The sequence below is a fragment of the Nicotiana tabacum genome, chromosome 24 (assembly GCF_000715075.1).
Source record: "Nicotiana tabacum cultivar K326 chromosome 24, ASM71507v2, whole genome shotgun sequence".
Classification (NCBI taxonomy): Eukaryota; Viridiplantae; Streptophyta; class Magnoliopsida; order Solanales; family Solanaceae; genus Nicotiana; species Nicotiana tabacum.
The window spans coordinates 78526632-78538818 of NC_134103.1; the positions used below are offsets into that span (position 1 = coordinate 78526632).

The following is a 12187-nucleotide window of genomic DNA, read 5'->3' on the forward strand; positions in this document are numbered from 1 at the left end:
TCCTTCTAGATGTGAGTGTGGTATATTCACTACCACTAGCACGTTCATATTCTTTCAAGAATGAATATGTATTCATAAATCAGATGTTGTAACATTCACAACATGAATGGACCATAATCATCCATATGTGATTTACATAATCTCATGTCAAATTGATGAAAACACTACTTTCACTCTTGATCATTTTGAGAATCCTTATTGTTCTCGTTACCACAATGATAACCATTATAATTTCGTCTATTGCCATATCCACATCCATTGATACTTTTACGGTAATAATTTTGTCTTCTTTCATACTTATTACATATTGCTACCACATTCTCTTAAGGGAACGAGAATTAAGCAAATTCAATGGGACGAATTTCCACTTCTTATGCTCATAATCATACATGAATAGAAAGACATAAAAATTTTACCACTTCGGATGGTTATAATTTCTTACAAATTCTATTAGAATTATAATCAAAATATATTGTCTTTTCTTGTATTTAAAATCAAATTATAGAATTTCAAGAATTTAAAAGAGAAAAATAAGGTAAAATTCTTACCTTAAATCCAGAATTTATTCATCAAGGAAGTTCATGGATCAATTGGCAATCATTATGTTCAATATTATGTACAAGTTGAACACCATGCACATATCCCAAAGCTTGGTGACCAAAGCAGATGCCTCTATTCAATTGGTTAGAGTCTCGTGGTGATAACGTGTAATAAAACAATAAAAAAAGAAGAAGACTATTGTAGAAAAAAGTATAGAGAGAGAATTCTTATTGATTTGGATGAATTACAATGGAATAGAACCCCTCTATTTATAGGGAAAAGTTACATAGCCACCAAGTAACAAACCCTAAAATCTCTCTAAAATATAGATATTCACCTTAAATATAATTCTATTTATAACAAATATGTTATTTTCCCATTTTTAACTCCTACATTTTTCTTCCTTACTTGCACGTAAAATTGTGCGCCCAGATTTAAATTTTTATTTCACTTCAACTCAAATAGTTCTTTAAAATAAATACCAAAAAAGAAGGTAACTTGATATAGGGCAATGGGTATGGGTAAGGGTGGCAAGTGGGCCTAGCCGGGTCCGAGACCGGCCCGGGCTCGCGGGCTAAGTGGGCTTATCAGGCTAAACGGGTTGGGACCGTTAGGTCCGCTAGAGGTGGGCTCGTGCCAGTCTCGTGGGCCGGTTCTTAGCTAGGAACCGTTAGGACCGAGCCCGTTAGGCCCGCCAAGAGACCAGGACCGGACCGGTCCCTTGGCGGGCTTAACGGATATTTTTTTTTTTAAAAAAATAGTCGTTTGGCTTTTGAAAAAAAGAGTTGTTAGGGGTTTAAAAAATAGTTGTTGGATATTTAAAAATTTTAACCCCTCTTCCCTTAGTTTTAACCTCAAACTTTTTATTATTACACTTTTTCTCTATTTTCTACTATAAATACTCCCTCATTCATTCATTTTCTTAAAAAATCAACATCAATCTATCAAACTATCGCTCTAATTTTCTTCTATACTTGCTACAATTATTTATTTTATCAAAAAAAAATGTGAGATTACTACTATTACTTACTTTATTCCAAAAAATAGTCAAAAAATATTGAGGTTGTTACAATTTATGAAAACATTGTGAAGTTAGTGAATTGAAGTTTTCAAGTTTTCGACGATAATCAATTTTCAACAAGTTGTTCGTCAATTTGGTGATCTCGTTCTAACTCTTAAGTCTAACTGTTTAGTTTATATTGCAGAACTTGCAAATTTGTTTGCTCATTTTTCACAGAGTGAGAAAATTTATCAACTTGTAATTGATTCTATGAAAGATATTGTCATATTTTTTATTGCTATAATAAAATTACAAGGCATTATTTTGAATATCTTTTTACAATATTTTTGTCTTTAAATTTGAATAAAAAAATTAGGTCACAATTCTATAATAAATTTACAAGGCATTGCCTTAGATATTCTTTTAACATCTTTTTGTCTTTAATTTTTATTTAATTTTTTTAAAAATTACTGCTTAGCCGTTGGGCCCGTTTAGGCCGTTGGAACCGCGGGCCCGACCTTTTTAGCCCGGGACTTTGAGTTTGTGGGCCCGGTCCCGGGTCGGTTCCTACAAAAAGCACGCTTAGTCCGAGCCCGTTTATTTAAGGACCGGGACCGTGGCCCACAAGACCGGACCGTTTAGGGCCCGGCCCGGCCCACTTGCCACACTAGAAAATCAAGAGATCCATACGCTAATATTAATAACCAACACTAGAAACTTTTTTTTATTCAAATACAACTCTTATTCATAGTTCTTGACAAATTTCCAGCAAAATCACGCTCATGTAATCCCCAAACCAAAGCCAAAGAAGACACAACCACAGGCACAGGGCCAAACATCCATAACAAAAGAGGAAAAGCCATGCAAAGCACTCTATCCCCTACAAAAGCCAATGTAAATCCTCTTTCAAATACTGTCTCTGTATACATTGGATTTATGGAAAATTCCCCCAATGCATTGACCAAGAAATTAGCATCGATCAAACAACTAAGTGCCAAAGAACTACACAAGAAACTTGCCAACAAGAAAATAGTTGCTGAGCCATATTTCAACACGATTATCTTCCCTGTTTGTGATCCAAAGAAAGCACTAGTAAAGAGGTTTCTCACGTTGTAAGTGTTGTTTGTTAGAGCTGCCAATGCTAAAGTTATGATCATTGTGATTGTTGCCGTGAGTATTGTTTCCATTAGTGCATTTCTTAAGCTTTGTACAGCTAACGTGCCTTTCTTCTCGTTTCCCTGCCACACACAAACAAAAAAAAAAACTTAATAAATCATCAACGGAGGCTTATTCAAGATCTAGAGTCAGCGGGTTAAGAATGAGTAAGATTAATTTTCTTTTTGTATATGTATACATAGTTAGAGTTGAAACAGAATTGAACCCTATAGCAACATTTAGATCCGCCTTTGTTCATTAGACTCTTAGTAAATAAAGGACTGCCCGATGCACGAACCACCTTGTGCGTGTTCAAGCAGAGATCTTTCGAGCTGGCTCAAATACCTATTTAAGTTATTTTCAGAAAGCGCATCAGGAAACGGCCGTATGTTAAGGAGTCATTTTCTATGCGGACTAAATTATCCTGGATTATAGTCCCTGGATTGTAATCTCTGGACTAATTTATTCCACCTCCCTTTATCCCACCTGAGAGGTGCGATAAAATAATCCCAAGTTTGATAGGATAAGGGAATATTCAGGATTAAATTTGAGATTAAATTTATACTGTGTTTGGTTGATGGTATAAATTTATCTCACTATCCTGCGTACCAAACAACCCCTAAGGGGTGTAACATAGACAACTTACCATGATGCAAGCACTCTGATTTCATGGCTCGAACATGTAACCTATAAGTCACATGAAAATAACTTTATCGTTGCTCTAAGGTTCTCTTCATAAATAATTAATTGAAATTAAAAACTAAAGAATGAAAAGGAAGACTTGCTTGATTGAGCTCTCGCAGCCAAGATCTCTTCTTGAGTATATTCATACCAATGGTGGTGCGAGAAGGTTTATGCTTCAAGTGGTGCCAAAGATAGAAATGATAGCCAATTGTGATGAAAAGACTCAAGGGGACTAATATGGTGTCCAAGAAACTAATGGCACCCATATTGATTTCAATTTCTCACAGAGAGAGTTTCTCTTGGTCTTTGTTTTTGAGAGAGTTGGAATTGCTTATGGATTTATCTTTGTTTAAAAGATAGGGTGTTGAGATTTGAGAAGTGGAGTTATACGTCATTAGCAACTAGAAAAAAGATGGGAACAAGAATGCATGCACCTTTAATTTTGTCAAAATTCAGGTGGGGATGTTTATAGTGGAAGATACACAACAGCCAACATTTATATAATGGAAGGATAACAAAATCTATAACAAATGGAGTCTGATTAATTAAGGTGAGGTTGCCACCCATCTTTGTTGGAAATCTTGGTGCAATGGTAAAGTTGTCTCTGTGTGACGTATTCATCATGAGTTCGAGTTGTAAAAGCAATAACTAATGCTTGCACTAGGACAGAGACTTTCACCATAGTAACAAAAAAGTTGTATCACAAATTAACCCATGCAACCCAACATTTTGTTGTTAAAGGTGAAAATGTGATTTTTATGTTACAAAACAAAGTTCTATGACGTGGTGAAAAGGATATAGTTATGTTTTATGAATATTACTCCTTTTATCATTGGCAATAAAAACACACACACAATGCACGTTAGGTACTAAAGAACTAAAGAAGTAACCAGAAACTATATATGCTGTTCTACTTTTTCTCTTTTTTGTTTCTTCCTTTTTTCCCTTAACACAAGGGTTTTAGTGGTTATAGATATACATGATTCTCTACGTAATGAATATCCTACTCAGCAGAGTCACGCACTAGACTAGACATGCTAATTAGTAATTAATACAAGCATAAAGCTACTTTAATAAGAAACGAATAGTAGATATCCACACGTAATTATATATACACTTTGCATTAAAGAAAGTATGAACTTCAAATTAGCACGTAAAAGCAAGAAGCGTCACCGCCATATGTTAGGATCGGGAATCCGGGTAGTGCAAAATTTAGCCAAACAACGGTATAATGACAATAACAAAAATAATGGAAGTTGATAACAACGACAATTAAAGTAGATAAAGAAGACACAAATTTAACGTGGTTCGGTCAAAGTGACCTACGTCCACAAGCGGAGAAGAGCAATTTGCTATAACAATAAGAGTACAAAAGAGAGTACAAAATTAGAGTAAACACTCTAATTAATCCCAAATACCCTAAGAGAATAACCTCACAAGATCACTCCAAAGAAAGGGTTCATACAAGTGCTTCCCAACACTTAACTCTCATACAAAACACTCTTAATAAAGGAAGAAACAAGAATTGAAGACAAGTCTTGTTGGTGTGTCTAAAATGAACTAATGGCCTTCCCTTTTATAGGCAAAAAAGTCTTGACCTCTTAGGTGTAAAAGAAGAGATACAACTTGTGCAAATGATGTCCAACACACAATGCAATATTTTTGGGTCCCAAAGAATATTGCCAACAAAGTATACACTTTGCAAAGATGCTTATGCTTATGTGAGATGGACTCAATTTGACAAAATAATTGCCATATTACAAATCTCCACCTTGGCCTAATTTTGGATGATATAGTAAATTTGCTCCACCTTCTCCGCAAAAGCCCCAATGGGCATATGTCAAAATTTAATGCCATCAAAATCAGACAAATTGTCTGATACCAAAACTGTAGTAGGACCTATAACAGTGGATCTCAATAAAGTATACAACGAACCAGATATGTGTGCTTTCATGATCAAACGAGCACCTTGAGAAATTTTTAAAACTCCACTTTCACCAGTGAATTTGCACCCAAGGGATTCTAAAGTGCCTAGAGAGATGAGATTTTTCTTCAACTCAGGAACATATCTAACATCGGTGAGAGTTCTCACCACATCATCGTGCATTCTGACCCGAATTGTACCTTTGCCAATAACGTTGCAAGTAACATTGTTACCCAATTGGACAACTCCACCTGCAACTGAATCATATGTAGAAAACAAGTCCCTGCTAGGACACATATGATATGAACAACCGGAATCTAAAATTCACTCATTGTCTAATCTGAAACTAGTTTCAGTTGCTAAAAATATAGTTCTCTCAATCTCATCAGTTACTACACTAGCTTCGGCGGTGTCAGTATTTTTGTGCTCATTTTTTCTTTCTTTGTGCTTTTCTTTATTTTTCAGTTTATATCATTCAGAGATATTATGACCTTTCTTATGACAATAGTGACACTCTAAATTATTGTATCTGGAATTGGAGTCAGATTTGCCCCTAACAAACAAGCCAACTTCCGCTTGAGTTCCACTAGCTTCCCCAGTAATATCACTATCTATCTGTTCTTTTGATTTTAAGATAGATTTAATATCCTTATAAGAGATATTATCCTTTGCATAAAGCATAGTATCTCTTATATGCTTAAAAGATGGGGGTAGAGAACAAAGCAGTAACACGGCTTGATCCTCATCTTTAATTTCAGCATCTATATTACTCAAATCCATAAGAATGGAATCAAAGGTGTCAAGATGAGAGAGAATAGAGGTACCTTCACCCATACGAATTGTATAAAGCTTCTGCTTCAGGTAAAGTCTATTTTCTACCGTCCTCTTCATATATAAGGTTTTTAATTTTTTCCACATGCCTTTAGCTGTGGTTTCTACAGAAACTTCACGTAAAACCTCATTTGAGAGATTTAAAATGATACCTGCTTTTGCCTTTTTTGTCTATGATGGCAAACTCCTCGTCCGTCATTTTATCCGGCTTATTCTCCTTTTCTTGCAATGCCAAGTCTAAGCCATCCTGAATTAGGATAGCTTCCATCTTTAATTGTCACATTCCGAAGTTTACACTTCGGTCAAATTTCTCAACATAGGTCTTTATTAGAGTCATTTTGGCTGTTGAAACTAACCCGGTTAGATCCGGCTCTGATACCAATTTGTTAGGATCGGGAACCCGGGTAGTGCGAAATTTAGCCAAACAACGGTATAATGATAATAACAAAGACAATAAAAGTTGATAACAACGACAATTAAAGTAGATAAAGAAGACACAAATTTAACATGGTTCGGTCAAAGTGAACTACGTCCACAAGCGGAGATGAGCAATTTACTATAACAATAAGAGTACAAAAGAGAAAAATTAGAGTAAACACTCTAATTAATCTCAAATACCCTAAGAGAATAACCTCACAAGATCACTCCAAAGAAAGGGTTCACATAAGTGCTTCCCAACACTTAACTCTCATACAAAACACTCTTAATAAAGGAAGAAAGGAAGAAACAAGAAATGAAGACAAGTCTTGTTGGTGTGTCTAAAATGAACTAATGGCCTTCCCTTTTATAGGCAAAAAAGTCTTGACCTCTTAGGTGTAAAAGAAGAGATACAACTTGTGCAAATGATGTCCAACACACAATGCAATATTTTTGGGTCCCAAAGAATATTTGACAATAAAGTATACACTTTGTATGCTTATGTGAGATGGATTCCATTTAGCAAAATAATAGCCATATTACACCATATGACACATCCCACTTATACACGGACTGAAAATACATAACCAAATTTAGCGACGATGTTAGAAATTTCACTGAACGCAATTTACTTATATAATTCATAATAATTTTTCAATAAAGAGTGTTCCAACTTACTATCCTTTGACTATTATAGCTTCACCCCGTACCAAATTAATGAGAAAGTACTTCCAAGTTCCAACCAAATTAATCAGAAGAACACACTCTTTTATTGAATGAAGTGCTTGAATTTGAACTTCTCTTAATTTCCTAACTAAAACGAAATTTAAGAAAAGAAGTGGTCAGTTTCTTGAAATACCATTGAGAAATAAACTAGAGGTAATGTAATACAAATGAATCAACGATTCAAAAGTATGGCATTGGATAATTGATGCTTTTAAGGCAGTATCTTGCTACGATTTGTTGTTAGGTACTCCCTCCGTCTACTTTTGCTTGACACGTTTTGATTTTTCACGCCCCTTAACAAATAATAAATGAAGTGCATAATTTACTATGATACTCATATTAATTGATGCATATTTTATTAGATTTGAGAAAATTATTTGAAATGAGTAATAAATACTGTGGGTATAACAGAAAAAAAAAATTTGGCATGATTTCTCGATATGCGTAAAATGACAAGTAAAAATAAAAATTTATTTTTAGTATACATATCAATTAAAAGTGAACGGATAAAGTATATATATAACTACTTTAGCTCCCTAATTTAGAAAGAAAGGGCATTCTTTCCCTTAATTGGAAAAGTGGAGAGTAAAGGAACCCCGTCAAAAAGTGTAACATAAAAAAAGGAAATAGACAAAAAAGAAAAAAGAATGTTGCCAAATTAAAGGAGTATTACCTAACTCCATCTAATTCGACTTTTGCAACACTCTTATCTTCACATGAGTGATTTCTCTTAATTTCTGACTTTGAATCATTCGAGATAAGCAATAATGAAAAATTTAACAATATATATATATGAAATGTAGATGAAAGTGTGTGGTCTATAGGATACACAAAAATTATGAAATTATATATGGTTCAAATCTCAAAGTAAGCAAAAAGTATAGGTGATTGTTTTCGAGTGAAAGTATTATAAATACAATCTGTTTAAATTTAAATATACAAAATTTATACGAAACATATATTGTTATGAGGTAATAAATATATAACTAAATAGTCAAGACGTGCACGAATTTACTCAAATACCAAAAATATAGCAACAAACAAAGACAATAATAAAACTCTAATAAAGTATAAGTTAGTTACTGGTCCATTCTTCCTTCCTTTTCTTTTTGCTTACTTTAACAAACTTTGAATAAAATCACAGTCTAAACTAGCAAGAGGTTAGGTAGCTAAATAGTAGTAATATTTATAGAACTTTTTGCGTTGAATTCTGATGATCACATTTTCAGAAATCTCATGTTTAGCTTTTCTTTAGTGATATTTTAATTAATTAATTAAAGAATTGCTTTTAACTTTACTAAATTTTAGTTGGACGTTTCTTTCGATTCTCTTTAGGGGTGTACATAGGTCGGGTTGGTTCAGATTTTTTAATTATCAAACCAAACCAACGCTGTCGGGTTTTAAATTTATAAACCAAACCAAACCAACAAAGTCGAATTTTTCAATCTCGGTTTTTCTCGAGTTTTTTCGGGTTTTCGGTTTTTTTTCCGGTAAAGTCTTCATAGCGTAAAATAAGTAACTTATGCTCCAAATATTTCTTAAATCCTAGTAAAATACAACTATGTAATGTGTTTTCCAAGAAACTAACACAATAATATGAGATAAGTCATAGCTTTATACTAAAATATTCAATAACAAAGATAAAATAATAAAATTACATAAAATAAATATTGCTAATTAATAAGCCATAATAAAAATTAACATAATCTAAAAAAACTATATAGGTCATGCTAAAATAAGTATAGCTAATAAGTACTAATTTAATTACATAACTAAGCACTAAAGAAAAAGATAAACTAAGTTATGCATTTTTATTATAAACCAATGTAAAACTAAAATAATTATCCAACACTATCGTCATTCCTAGTATTGAATTGAATTTCTTTTGTTAGCATTAATATTGATTTGAACTTTGTTTGAGTTACTACATTTATGGGCTATAAAATTTATTTACCATTCAAGAATGTTAAGTCTAAACTTGAAATAATACGTTAAAAGAAAATGTGAGCACCTAATTTTTGACTATATTTGAATTTTTATCACTTTCTACTGTGTAAATATTTTTAGAAATTTAATATATATATTTTTTTAGCTTTGTGATATTTTTTTATATATAGGGTAAAACTTAAAAATAATTTAAAAGGTCAATTATTACTATTAATATTATTTTTATTTTTATTTTTATCTTTATTTTAAAATATAATAAATTAAAAACCCGAAAAAAATTAATTATATATTTTTAAAAAAAAATTCGGATTTGAATAAAAAATGGAAAAAAGTAGAAGTATAGAATTAAAAAGTAAAAGTAAAAGTAGGTGGAAATTATTTAATAAAAAGTAAAAGAAAGTGAAAAATTAAAAAATTAAAAAGTAAAAGAAAGTTGGAATTAAAAATAAAAGTAAAGGTAGCTGTTTTTTATTTTTTAAAAAAAGTAAAAGAGAGTGGAAAATAAAAAAAAGTAAAATAAGTAAAAAATAAAAAAAGTGAGAAATTAAAAAATAAAAGTAAAGGAAAGTGAGAAATTATTTTCTTTAAAAAAAAAAAATGGGAAGTGAGAATTCTTTTTAATTAAAAAATAAAAAATAAAAAAAATATTTTTGCTTCTTCTACGTTAAGAGAATTTCTATTCGTGTCATTCTTTCTTCGTCTTTCTTTCGGGGGAAAAAACAACAGCTTCACCACCCAAAAATCACCCTTAAACCCATAAAAATTCAACCAAGTCCCAACCTCGCTCTCCCGTTTGCGTGAGGATTAAGAGGTCCTGTTCGATGTCCATTTTCAGCGAGGTTCTCGTTTATCCGAATCCGAATCCGTCGAGGTTGTTCGAATTCCGTTCGACGCCTGGTTCTCCTTTGAGTTGTAGCCGGCACTTTTCTCTTGTAATTCAAACGTGAAGATTTTTTTTATCAACATAGTGAAGAAAGTTTTTCACTTAAAAGATTCGTTTCTTTTCCATTTCAGTAATGTTTATTGCCATGCTCCAGTCATATCTCTTTGAATTGTAGTTCTTTATTGACTTTATTTGGCATGAATTTTTATTATAATATTCTAGTTTAGTTGTTTTTCATGATTAGTTGGTGTTTTAATTTTCATTATCAGTTGGTTTGATTGTTGAGCATTTTGGGGTTAAAGGTATATTTATTTTTGATTTATATGAATCTAAAGTCACGTGTAGTAGTAGGAAGGCACGTATTCTCTGTTTAAATTTGAGATAGAATAATTTGTACATGTTAAAGCAAAGATGTATTGGTCAGCACATTTTGTATAGTTGGGTCATGAGTGTTAATTAGATTTAACGGGAGTTGGATTTGTTTAATGAAGTATGTATTACTAAAAATGGCTAATGGACAATGGACTAATGGAGTAGCTTGGGGAACTAGTAACTGAGCCTACTTTTTAGTTGATTTTAAAGGGCCAATTGTACTACGATCAATTTTAATTTATCAAGGCCCAAATAATTTCTGTCACGCCCAATTTAGTAAGAGCAAAAGCTGACCCATTTTTCACAATTGATTTCCATAGCTCTTGACCTCAAAGATCTCAAACTCGTAAGGAAAAACAAATTATGAATACATGCTAGTTGCTTTAGGCGCGATTAATAAATCATCGTGACTATGGGTACAGTTCCCGTGGCATGGTCACGATACGTAAATCCCAACTCAAGTGCGCGTTTCACGCGACTTGACCATAACTTCAAAAATAATAAAATAAACATGTTGCAAACCGCGGGTACGTTTCACGTGGCGCGATTCACAATATGTAATAAAACGACAAGTGTACGACATCGTAGCTTGTTAAAAAAAAAAATCCATAAATACTAAAAAGCAGTTAAGTAAATAATTAAAAGTTGTAAAGAGTAAAATGCACAATAGGTCTAAAACTTGTAATAAATCAGATAATTAGGCCAAGTATTAATTGTTAAGGGGCCGTGCTAAAACCACGGAACTCGGGAGTGCCTCACACCTTTTTTCGAATTAACAGAATTCCTTACCCAGTCTTCTATGTTCGTGGACCATAAATAGAGTCAATTTTCTCGATTTGTGATTCTAAAATAAACCGGTGACTTGGGACACCATAATAATTATTCCAAGTGGCGACTCTGATTAAATAAATAATCTCATTTCGAATAATGTCACTTTAATTGGAAAAACTCCAACTCCCCTATCCCCCAGGAAAAAGGAGGTGTGACAGCTTTGGCGACTCTACTGGGGACCGAACCCAGAATCTCTGGTTCAGGGTTCAGAATTTGAGCTTAGAATAACTGTTATACTTGGCTCCTATTTCTTATCTGAGTTTTTACGTGTTTGAGCCTAATGTGTTAAATGCCGCTTTTTACTACTTTGATATTATGTGAACTGTATATAAACGGCTACGAAACCTTTCTTCTCTCTGAATCTTCTAAATCTTCTGGGAAGCGTGCGCTTAAGCATGACTTCTTTTCTGTTAGAGTCATATCCTAATTTTAGAATGAGGTTCGGACAAGTTGCAAAGCTGGTGAAACTTCTGTATTCCCGGTACGCTGTCCCTCCCCCTTTCCCGCTCGAGTTGTCCGCTCGGGTAAGCCAGGTCTAGAACAATACACCCAAGATTCAAACTTAGAATGACATAACCTCATGCCGGATCCCTAGTAGGTACGTTTGTTTGCATCATATGCATTTGACTTTGGGGACTCAACATAGGGGTTGGGTCCGTCTAGGATATGTGTGCCCAAAAATTAAAAGACCATCCTGATACATTTTACGTGCTACTTGTACATTTATTTGCTTCGGCTTGTATGTTGACCGGTTTCTAGATTAGGGAAAGAAAATCAAGAAAAACCAAGAGTGAGGTAGGAAAGAAAAATGCCCGGTTCTAAAAATCCTAGTATTCAAAATATCCCGAAACTCTGTCAAAATTTTGAAAAAAGAAAG

General features: G+C 33.2%; 1 long non-coding RNA gene across 1 annotated transcript; it reads right to left on the reverse strand.

Moving 5' to 3' along the window:
* Nucleotides 1-2237: 2237 nt before the first annotated feature.
* LOC107829527 (uncharacterized) lies at nt 2238-4127 on the reverse strand. The gene is made up of 3 exons (XR_012706807.1): nt 3481-4127; nt 3342-3382; nt 2238-2778 (listed from the first exon to the last, which is right to left on the reverse strand). It is a non-coding gene; the product is annotated as an uncharacterized LOC107829527 (long non-coding RNA).
* Nucleotides 4128-12187: the final 8060 nt, after the last annotated feature.